This window comes from Lissotriton vulgaris, chromosome 6 (genome assembly GCF_964263255.1).
Source record: "Lissotriton vulgaris chromosome 6, aLisVul1.2, whole genome shotgun sequence".
In the NCBI taxonomy this organism is placed as follows: Eukaryota; Metazoa; Chordata; class Amphibia; order Caudata; family Salamandridae; genus Lissotriton; species Lissotriton vulgaris.
This window is the reverse complement of record NC_141694.1, coordinates 837,775,821-837,786,949: the sequence shown is the minus strand read 5'-3', so window position 1 is coordinate 837,786,949 and position 11,129 is coordinate 837,775,821. Positions and strand designations below refer to the sequence as shown.

Below are 11,129 nucleotides of genomic sequence, written 5' to 3'. Positions count from 1 at the left end.
TGATTCTTTCTTCTATTGGAAGACTTGCCCCTAGACTGCTGCTGGAAAGAGGAGTTGGAGGGCCTATACTGATTGCCTGTATTGTATTGCCTATATCCTTGTTGGTTATAAGGCTGATATCTGTTGGTCTGAAATGAAGACCTCTGATTAGATTGACCCCTTGCACCTCTTTTACGAAAGGACTGGAACCGTCCTTGCTGAAGGGATCCCAGCGCTGTAGCTGTATCTGTGTCTGACTTGATACCCTGTAGCACTTCGTCTACGTGCTATCCAAAACGATTTTCGCCATCGAATGGCATGTCAACAATCTTTGCTTGCACCTCCGGACGAAAGGATGTTGCCTTTAGCCAACCCTGTCTCCGAAGTGAAACTGCTCCTGCCATCTGCCTGAATGCCATAGAGGAAACATCCATGGCAATGTCAATAGATTCCGATGCCGACTTTGCCCCGTCGCAGAGGATAGCCGCTGCCTCTTCTTTCCTATCCTGCGGTAGTGCAGACAGAATGGGTGCCAAATCCGACCACATTTGCCGATTAAAACGGCTAATAAGGGCCATAGCATTGGCTGCTTTAATCGTACAGGCTGCCATGACCGCAAACCTCTTCCCGGCTCCATCCATCCTCCGTCCTTCTTTGTCTGGCGGCACCAATGAAGTAGCAACTGGATTCTTTGAATTCCTCTGTGCCGCCTGCATCACCATCGACTCCGGTCTCGGGTGTCCTATTAGACAGGCCGCAGCAGACTCTGGTGCTCTATATTTCTTTTCGATTCTAGGAACCGAAACCGCGATGGAAGCCGGTGTCTTCAAACTTTTTAGGCCCTCTTCCCAAATGAGAGGGATAATAATCGGGATTGAGCGAGCAGATTTCCTGGCGTCATCTTTGAAATCATATAAGAAACATTCCGTTTCTTTAACCTCCATTTCCAAATCAAACCTCTTAGCTACTTTTTCCATAATGTCATGGAATCCTCCAATGTCCTGAGGAGGAGAAGTGGTTGGCGGCGGAGTAGGTGAAGGGGCCGACGGCAAAATGTACTCATTCCACTCCTCTCCCGTAGAATCTTGTATAAGTTCACCTTCCTCAGGTTGATCATCATCATCAAAATCCGTTAGATCGTCCCTGATTGTTATCACTGGTGGTGATCTCACAACCTGCTCATGAGGAGTAGATTGGGTCTTTGGAGGTTGCGTTGTAGCCACCGGCGTAGATGACGGAGGCGCATTTGCCTCTGGAAAACGACGATAATAGTTGTTAATCATGAACCTCAGGTCAGAGACAAGAGAAACAGGTATGGAGACTGACTCTTCTCGCGACTCCTCTCGCGACTCTTCTTGTTGCTCGTCATCCTCATTATAGTTACATGTTTCCTGGAGAGATTCATATCTTGTAGATTGAGCTCTCTCCTTGAAGGAAAACACCTCTTCTTCATCTGCGTCCTGGCTCTTTATTCTAAGTTGTGAAGGGCTGTAGGCCGCTCCTGACGACTCCTCTCCTTCTGAATCCTGTTCCAGCAAAGAAGATGGTGGTAGAGGCGAAATCTGCGTCCACGATGTGAATTCTGCAGATTTGCTTATGGTCGCTGAACCCCTTGACGACTGAAATGAGCGAATAGAGATCAAAGTCTTCGACTGTGGCGATTTAAATGCCTTTGCCGTTGAAATTACAGTCTTCGTAAACGGTGTCGTCGTCGACATAGCCATCGTCGACGGAGCCGTCGTGACCAAAGCCATCGTCGACAGGACCGTCGTCGACGGGGTCTCCGTCGACGGAGTCGTCGACGTCTTCGTTGCTGATCCTTTCGTCGTCGACGGTTTCTTCGTTGACGGGATGGTCAAACTCGTCGACGTAGTCGTCGACGACGCTGTCTTAGTTCCTGTCGTCGACCGAGCCGCCGTCGTCGAAACAGTCGTCGTTGACTGTGAGGTCGTCGACGTGGCTGAAGACTTTACCACAGATTTTGCAGCAGAAACCAGGGAACTGGTCAACGGAGCAGACCCTGCCCCTTTCTGACCTGACGGCTTCTTGAGGGGAGTAAGAGGGAGAGATGACGCCACTTTCTCCTTTGATTTAACCTTTTTAGGCTCCCCCCTTTCCGCAGAATGTGAGGCCTTTCTCTTTTTAGGTGTTAAGTTAGAAGATTCCTCCCCAGAATCTGAGTCTGATGCGGCCTTCTTCTTTTGAAGCCACAACAGCAAACGAGCCTCTCTGTCCCTCAGAGTTTTAGCAGAAAAGGTTCTACAATATTTACAATCCTTGGCCACATGCTAAGAATGAAGACAATATAAGCAGTCCTTGTGAGGATCTTCAGAGAAAAGCCTAGCCTTTCCACAGGATCTGCAAGGCCTGAAAAGCCTCTTTTTAGAGCTTTCAGCCATTATGAAAGAAATTAGGTACACACAATGCCTTAATCCAGATGAAAAGATAGTTGAAATAAAAGGTCAATAGTTCACTCAGGAACAGCAAACTGAGCAGAGCTCAGGGAGACTCCTTTCTCACATGAAGGCGGTTGGAAATCTGAGGCAGGAAGATTCTGCTGGGGAGTGTGAGGGCAGGGCAGCAATGCTGATTGGCTGACTTTTGGACCAAACAGATCTGGTTACCAAATACTACAGTCCCTATGGGCTTTTCTATGCAGTTTTCTTCTCTATGATACTGCTTTGGTCATTCTGTTACCGTGAGACTCCCACCATGACGACGGGGAAGATACAAGCATGTGAATCTATGAAAGATGTAATACTGGAGAATGGGAAAGTATTCCTTAATTGCGATTTGCAATTTGCTAATCGCAATTAAGGAATACTAAGAATTTGCAAAAAAAAGCGAATTTGTACATACATACCAATTTGCGATTCTGAAATGGCGATTTCTTAAAAATCGCTATTTCAGAATAGCAAATAAGTACCTTCATACATATGGCCCTAAGCATTTTACTCCAAACTTTCCATTCGTCTGGGCGACTGGCCCCATCAGGTACCTCGGTATCTGGCTCAGTCAGGAGGTGGATGAACTTTGGTGATCGAATTTTGGCCGTGCTGTCGACTGGCTGGAGTCCAAATTACCTGCATGACAAAAACTTCCCTTGTCGCTCGCAGGACGAATTGCTACTGAAAAAATTGTAGTTCTTCCGAAAATTCTATAGCTCTTTCTAAATGTCCTGAATACACTCACCTTGCTCTTTTATCGCAAACTACAGTCACATATCATCGCTTTGATCTGGGCTGACCATCAATCCAGGATCGCTTATAATGTTCTTATGCTTCCCCTGTCCCCCAGTGTCATGGTCGCTCCTGACCTTAGATTGTATGCGCTCTGCGCCCAAGCCTGTTTCCTCCACTTCTGGCTGCATCCCACCCCCTTCCAACCCCATGTTGCTGTTGAGGCTGACCTTGCATCTCCTTGGCCTCTCCAGACTGCGCTTTTCATAGCACCTAAGCACCTGCGTGGCGAGGTTGGTACGGTGGAGTGCCTGCGTTGGGCTTGGGACGGACTCTGGAAGCGTGCAGGCAGTTCTGTAATTTACGCTCCATCCATGCACCATTAGCCTCCCACAGTATCCATAGCGCCGGGACACTCAATCAAGTAGCCGTGCGCTTTATAAGTCCCTAATAACATAACATAACACCTGACATGCAATCCGGTGTTTTCCCCCCCCTACAGGCGTCTGGCATGGCTAAGCATGCTGCGAGCATAGGCCTTACCACCTTCGCAGATATTTACCCTAACGACTCCTTCTTTCCCCTTCCCAGGGATGTGGGGGATGTGGGGCCACTGGAACGGCTTCTTTACTATCAGATTTGTGCTACTTGTAGAGCTATTCACCCCACATTCCCTAGGGCCCCGGGTGTTGACTTACCTTGAGGTAGTCCATACCTTTAGCTCATTTTACAAAATGGTTACCTGCCTCTATGATTTATTTCTTGCCGCCTCCCTTGCACTGAGAGGGCTTGCACCACTTAGAGCGCAGATCGTGAAGTACCCCAGGATGTCTGGTTGTATTGCTGTAATCAAATCAAGCTCTTGTCTCCCAACTATCGTCTACAGCGCCTACATTTTAAATATATCCATAGTTTAGGGGCGGAGCTTGCGAGCCGCAAGATGGCTGCTTGAGCGCTCGGCTCCGTATAACCGCCACATTATCCGACCAATATCCTGATTTGGAAGCTCCGAACAACCCTGCTTTGGCACTGCCCTGTGACTGGGAGCGTCTGGCAACGAGCTGAGCCGTTCAGGGTCCCTTGGCCCCTTTCCTAGTGCCAGACAGCGTGACACAGTCTGCTGCGGCCTACACACTTTGCGGAAGCATCGGTCTGGGGTAAGAGGCAGCGGCCGTTCTAGCGCCTGGATTACCAAATCCCCTTTGCAACCTGGCGAACGACACTCAGCACAAGTGGTCACTGCTACGCCCTGACCCTGCGGATCGCCGCTCGAGGTGAGGCGCTCTCCTCCATTACAAGATAATCAAGCAGCGGAGAACCCAGCACTTGCACACAAACCGGACAGGGATTAGCGACGCAGTCTGCTGGTGGAGTGTGGCGCGCCCCACGCTGAGAGCTTGACCGGTGCAGTGCTGGCGATTGGTGACTGATCTAGCCGCTGTGGACATAACGGCCCCCTCAGCAGTGGCCGGAGGGTGCCAGGTTTGAGCTGATACCAAGAATGCTCCAACATCGAGCGTCGGCCATTTAGTGCAGACCCGCGCGGTGTGTTAAGGACTTGTGAAGTGGAACATTGATCTACATCTCTCTCCCCCGTATGGCATTGCATGGCTAGCTGGTACTAGCAGTGGAGACTGTGTGTGGCTGTCCTAAGCTGGGTGGCGTTGTGATAAGTACTGGTGAAGGTGCGGAGTGGACAGGAGATGGCCCGGCACCACAATCAAGACATACGTTTACGCGCTGGGCGCCTTCTTGATTAGCCGGCCTGCCTGCAGTGCAGGAGACGGTGGGATTAGCGACGAGCTGACCTGGTCACCCCTGACAGAGAGCACCTCAGAATGTCTGGACACTATTGGGGGCCTCAGTGCGCTGCGGCAACAGGGAACGTCTGAACAGCACTGTTGACTGGCCTTGATCTCTTCTGTGCTGGTGGGATCGTGTTTGACCACGTAGCACGATGCAAAAATGGGATAGAAATCAACCAAATTACGTTTGACCAAAGAAAACCAAAAGGAGGAGACAATGTGGTTAAAGAGAACAATTCCACACCGGACCCACCGGCTGAGGAGGTGGGAGGCAATATCCGCTCCATGCTAGTCATGATGGAAAAAAACCTCCAGGGCTGTCTTACCGGCTTAGGCAATAAAATAGATGCACTCTCGTATCATCTGGACAGGATAATAATAAAAATAATAATGTCCCAGCGCTAAAGCAGTGAGGTTCCGTGACGATTTGAACCCGTGTTTTCAACATTGTCGTAAACTCATAATTTTGGTATCAGTGAACCGCAAATCATCCATTTAGCACATCCTGGTGTTTTTACTATGTTACGAGCAAGAGCACTCCTGTTATAAACACATTTCTGCATTCACCCATGGCATCCATCTTAGATTATGGCAGCCATTTTGTATTCTTGCCCTCACATAGTCAATGGACACGCAGTGACCTCTGGTCAACCCATTTCACTCAAGGACACGTAATTTTTAGCCGGCGAGTCACCTTGCTAGTGACACGTGCACCTTAGGACAGAAACGCTGTGGCCGCATGACTCGGCAGAAGCTGCCTCCCCAGCCTGAGGCCAGTCCTGCTATACTGGTTCTCGTGTTCGTTGGCCTGATCATGATTAGGCGGCCGAAGCTGGTAGCCTTGCCCATTTACGACCCACAAAGATCTCTTATCCTGCTTTCCTATCTTCTGCACCTGGCTCTGCTCCTTTCCTTCTGGGCCTTTATTAGGGGGAGGTAACGAAATTTACGATGAGGCGGTCCGGCTCTTGAATGAAAAGTTGACATGGGATTATGATGGAACAGTGGGAACCCCTCGTTCGTAATGTTTTGACATCAGATATTGTTGACGATTCTTGTGTAACACCAAATATTTATTGTTTAGGACATGAAGGTTTAGAAATGTACTAGCATGTGAAGAATGTTGCCCCAAGCTAAATATTTTGTATTTAAGGAGCAACCCACTTTGTACAAATCGAACAGGCTCCTAGATTCTGCCCGTGTGTAGTTTCTGTGACTTCTGTGTCCCTGCAGTAATAAACCTTTGGTCTTTGGCGCCACCATCGAGAAGCCCGTGTTTCTGTTTATTTGTGCACCAAGACAGGTAGAACTCAGGGGTCTTCGGGTGTTGTCCCTGACACCTCTGGACAGTACCAAAAAGTCCAGAACTCCAATTGGCGCCCAATGTGGGGCGACGTCATTCGGTACCGGTCCAAAAGCATGAAGAGTTCGAGAAGCTTCGTGTGAAGACTGCGGAGGGAGGCGCCCCACTTCATCGATCCCGACATATCGCAAAAGTGGCCCGACGTTCTCTTCCACGAGGGTTCCCGTTCGGACCGCTGCAGTGGTCCGCTGCCTTGACTGTCGCCCTGTCTTGGACCCGAGGTGCAGACCTTAGTACGGCGAGACAAGACGGGTTTCTCCTTGGTGACGTCTTCAGTGCCTCAGTTAAGTATTAAGTGGATGCTAGTTGTTTGGTTACTTCGTAAGGGTTTGCTCCTGTTTGGATAATCCTTTTAGTTCTTGGTTTGGTTTGGTTTCGTAAGATTATCACTGGTTGTTCTAGTTACGATAATCATTTGGTTTAGTTTGGGTATCGATACATTTGTTCGCTTTGGTAGGCCTAAGTTCTTGGTTCGAGTGCGCACCTTTGTTTGTGTCTGTTCTGTGTTCCGGATTATAAAATGGTAAGTCGGAAAAATTGTATGTTGTCGTGTTTTGGTTGCAACAGGGATTCCCGGTTGGAGGACTCATGTCTGGTTCCTCCGATTGGAACTCCTCTTTATGATCTGTACTGTAAACATGGTGTGGGTCCTATATCTTATAATGAGGTGTGGATCCGATATACGGAGAAAGATGGTGTCCTTAGTTGGCCACTGCATGGTAGTTTTGAGCCCGAAATTCTCGATAATTTAGAAATGAAATTATTTAAGAAGAAAGCCCGGCTGGCAATGTTTGATTCTTTCCGTTATTGGCGAAAATAATCCAAACAGAGAGAAACTAAAAAGTTAAAGAAAGAACAGAAAGAACAAGAGTTGACTTTAGAACAGTCTGCCAAGCAGCTGCAACTCAATGAATCTGAGAAAGCGATGGAGGTGGCCAATAGAGAGCGTAATCTAGCGATAGACAAGTGCTATCCTGCCTTGCCATCGAGTACAGCTAAGATAGTAGAGAACCCCGAAAAGGATCCCCTGTTGTCTTACTTGTTGAGGTCACCCCCACCGTATGCACAGGGTGCTACAGCTCCACCTTTACCGAATGTTCAATTACCGGTTGCTGGACAGCCTGGTATTCCTGCTCCTGCTCCCCTGAATCAAGCTCCTGTACTTCCTGTGGTCAATATTAATGTTCCTCCGGCACCCCCTCTTCCAGGGTTGCCAGCTCCTCTGCCTATGCCTGTACCGCTGATGCCTGTTGTTTCACAAGCTACTTTGCCTGCTACCCCTACTGTTGCTGTTTCTTCTGTCCCGACTACTACTCTCCTTCAAACTTCTGCAAGCTATATGACTCCGCTTTCTGTTCGTCGGAGAATCACTGATTCTGTCACTAATATTCTATCTCCCTTTTACAAAACTTTGATTAGGAGTCCTGTCTCTGACTCCGTCCAGAGACGTAGTCAGCTTCCTAGTAGTGAAGAACGTGGAATATTAGACTCCACTGCCCTTAGGTGGATTTCGAAAGTTGGAAGGTATAGTGTGCGGGATGTATTAGATACATTCATGCAATGGAAGGAACCGACACAGCGCTATGTGTTTGATGTCATGTGTTCCCTTTTACGTGAAGAATGGGAAGAGAGCGAATCTGAGCAAGTACCGGATGAATTAATCCAAGTTCAACAAAAATTTGCTGCAGGTATGATAGTTGGTCAGGAGATAAAAGAAGCAATGGAATTAATTTTAGATTTTAGATTCGATCCTTCCCTTCGTTCACCAAGAGAGTTAGAGAAACGTAGTACGAAACAAGGTCGACAATATCCTATGAGGGAGGTTCCTCCAATATGGCGCGAAGCCATTCAAGCTGATGCGGCCCATGGTATTGCAGCCGCTCCTGCCCAATTCCAGAGAGTGTGGATACACATTCCGTGGAAACGAGCCGAAGTGTTAGCAGTAAAACAGGCCTTGCCAGATCCGCGTAAAAATCCAGCCGGATACTACAAAGAGTTGGCGCAAACAGTTGAAGCTTGCGTAATGAATTTAGCGGACATTGACATGTTATTTGGCAATGTAGTACCTCAACCAATTTGGGCTAAAATTCGTAAAGAAAATCATCCAGTTGCCCTAGGTGGTGATTGGGCAGCTATAATAGCGGCAGATGGTCAACAAATAGGTGGTTCTAAACCTGAACCTCTAATTGCTGATTTGCCTGGTAGAATAATCGATTTAATGAAAACTCTGATGCCAGCATTGCGCGTTAACTGGGACAAGTTGTCCGCATGCAGGCAGAAGAAGGACGAAAGTGTCTCCGACTTTTTCACAAGGTTTGAAGAAACTTTCGTAGATCACAGTGGTCAGGATATGAGCACAGAAGGAGGACAGATACTATTTGTTGATAAATTTGTGCACAATCTGTTACCAGAGTTCAGTAATGAATTAAAAGATTCTGAAAGTGCGTGGGCTCTCTCTACGACTGCGCAAATACTTGCAACTGCCCAGTATTATGAAAATAGGGATAAAGAGGAGAAGGAAAAGTCAGATAAGAAAACAAAAGATTTGAAAACTAAAGTTCTTTTACAGCAGGCATATCCGCCTCGCACGAATCAGACAAACTCACAGCAAGGGCCATATCAGAGGACAGACTATGGTTCTCAGAGACCACAATACCAATGGAATCAGTGTGCTTACTGCAAGAAGGAAGGTCATTATAAGAATGAGTGTCCAGTATTAGCACAAAATAATGCTGCAGCAGCTCAGAGAGGTCGTGGTGGTTCTACGCAAAATTCTAGAGGTAGAGGACGAGGTGCTATGCCTCCACAAACGAATGATCGCCCTTCTAATTATTTTGATCAGCGAAACGGACAGTCTGCCCAACCTAATAGATCTCAACAGTATCACGTTGAAGACTACTGTGAAGTTAGTGAGGAATTTCAGCAAAATGAGTACTAGGACAAAGAGAGGGAGTAGTATCAGTTCCAGTAGATCAGAGTGGGCCTTATGTCGCAGTAGCAACATCAGGTGTAGTCGAATCGTTTCTGTTGGATACTGGTGCAGCAAAAAGTTCTATCATACATGCGAAACTCCCTGGCGCACCTTTGTCTGGCTTAACAAATGTTTCAGTAGGTTTTTCAGGCGCCCCTGTTCACAACCCCGTATCTGGTCCTTTGTCTATTTCTGTTGGACCCCGTCAATTGAAAGCACCCCTGATTTTGACGACTGGTTGTAATGAAAATCTGCTTGGTTTAGACTTGTTAAAACGCCTGTACGCGACTCTGTACTGTTCTCCGGCAGGAGTACAGCTTACATTGGGTAAGAGAATCATCTCCCCGATGTATTTATCAATGGATGCGCTCCCACCAGAGCTGCGTTCTCTCCCTGATACTCTTTGGGCGACTGGTCCTAACGACGTAGGTCTTTTAGAAATTCCACCATATGTAGTCACTTTGAAAGCGAATGTCAAATTTCCACGAATCCCACAATACAAGATCTCTAGTGAAGGTGAACGTGCGCTTTTATTGATCGTGCAAGATTTGATCAAGAAAGACGTAGTAGAAGAAACTAGAGGAAATGTCTGTAACAGTCCTGTACTGCCAATTCTGAAGCGCACTGATCCTTCAAAGCCTCCAGTCTATAGGTTTGTAATCGATCTTAGAGAGGTTAACAAAATTGTGATCCCACAGTTTCCTGTGGTTCCAGACATTACTGCATTGTTAACGTTGATTCCTGCTACAGCCACATGGTTTTCAGTTATCGACTTGAAGAATGCCTTTTTCAGCATTCCGATAGCCGAAGAAAGCAGAAATATTTTCGGCTTCTCTCTAGGAGGTCGAAGCTTCAGGTTTAAACGTGCTCCACAAGGCTATTGTGAGAGCCCATCCATTTACAGCCAGGCATTAAAGAGTCAGTTAGATTCCTTTGTACTTCCTCCTGGTTCTGCTTTAGTGCAATATGTCGATGATCTTCTAGTGGCTGCCGATGACAAGGAAACTTGCAAAACAGCTACAATTTCCTTATTGCATCATTTGTCTGATTTAAATCACAAGGTGTCACCTTCCAAAATGCAATACTGTTGTCAAGAAGTGACCTACCTAGGTCATCTCTTGTCAAAGGAGGGAAGAAGGTTGACCCCAGAGAGAATAAAAGCAATTACGCAGATGAATGTTCCTAGCACACAGAGAGAAGTGCGTGCCTTTTTAGGTATTACCTCATACTGTAGGCAATGGATCCCAAATTTTTCTCTTTTGGCAAAACCATTGGTGGCCTTGACTGGGAAAGGTGTTCCGAGTCCGGTGCCATGGTCTGCCGAATGTCAGCAAAGTTTCTCTGAATTACGAAATGCACTGTGTTCAGCTCCTGTATTGGGTACACCCGACTACAGTAAACCATTTACACTCTATGTCCACGAGAGAGAAGGTTGCGCGTTGAGTGTTCTGACGCAACGATTTGGTGATAAACAACGCCCTTGCGCGTATTTTTCATCAACATTAGATCCGGTAGCCAGAGCGTTGCCTAGTTGCTTGAGAGCTACAGCAGCAGCTGCAGCGTCCCTTCGACAATCTGTTGGTTTGGTCATGAACAACATGCTAGTGGTCATGGTTCCTCATGCCGTGGACACACTCATGAACCGAACCAAGACACAACACCTTACCAGTGCTAGATTATCAGGCTACGAGCTGACACTGCTAGCGAGTCATATTCAGATTAAAAGATGTAATGTATTGAATCCAGCAACATTGTTGCCGACTGATCAGGAGTCGAGTGATTCTGAACCACATGACTGTTGTTTCAGAACCGAGGAAGAGACAAAAGGACGG

The 11,129-nt window shown here is 47.3% G+C and overlaps 1 pseudogene; it reads right to left on the bottom strand.

The window, feature by feature from the left end:
• Window positions 1–343: 343 nt before the first annotated feature.
• Window positions 344–2,378, bottom strand: LOC147708079 (uncharacterized; annotated as a pseudogene).
• Between the last annotated feature and the right edge of the window lie 8,751 nt (window positions 2,379–11,129).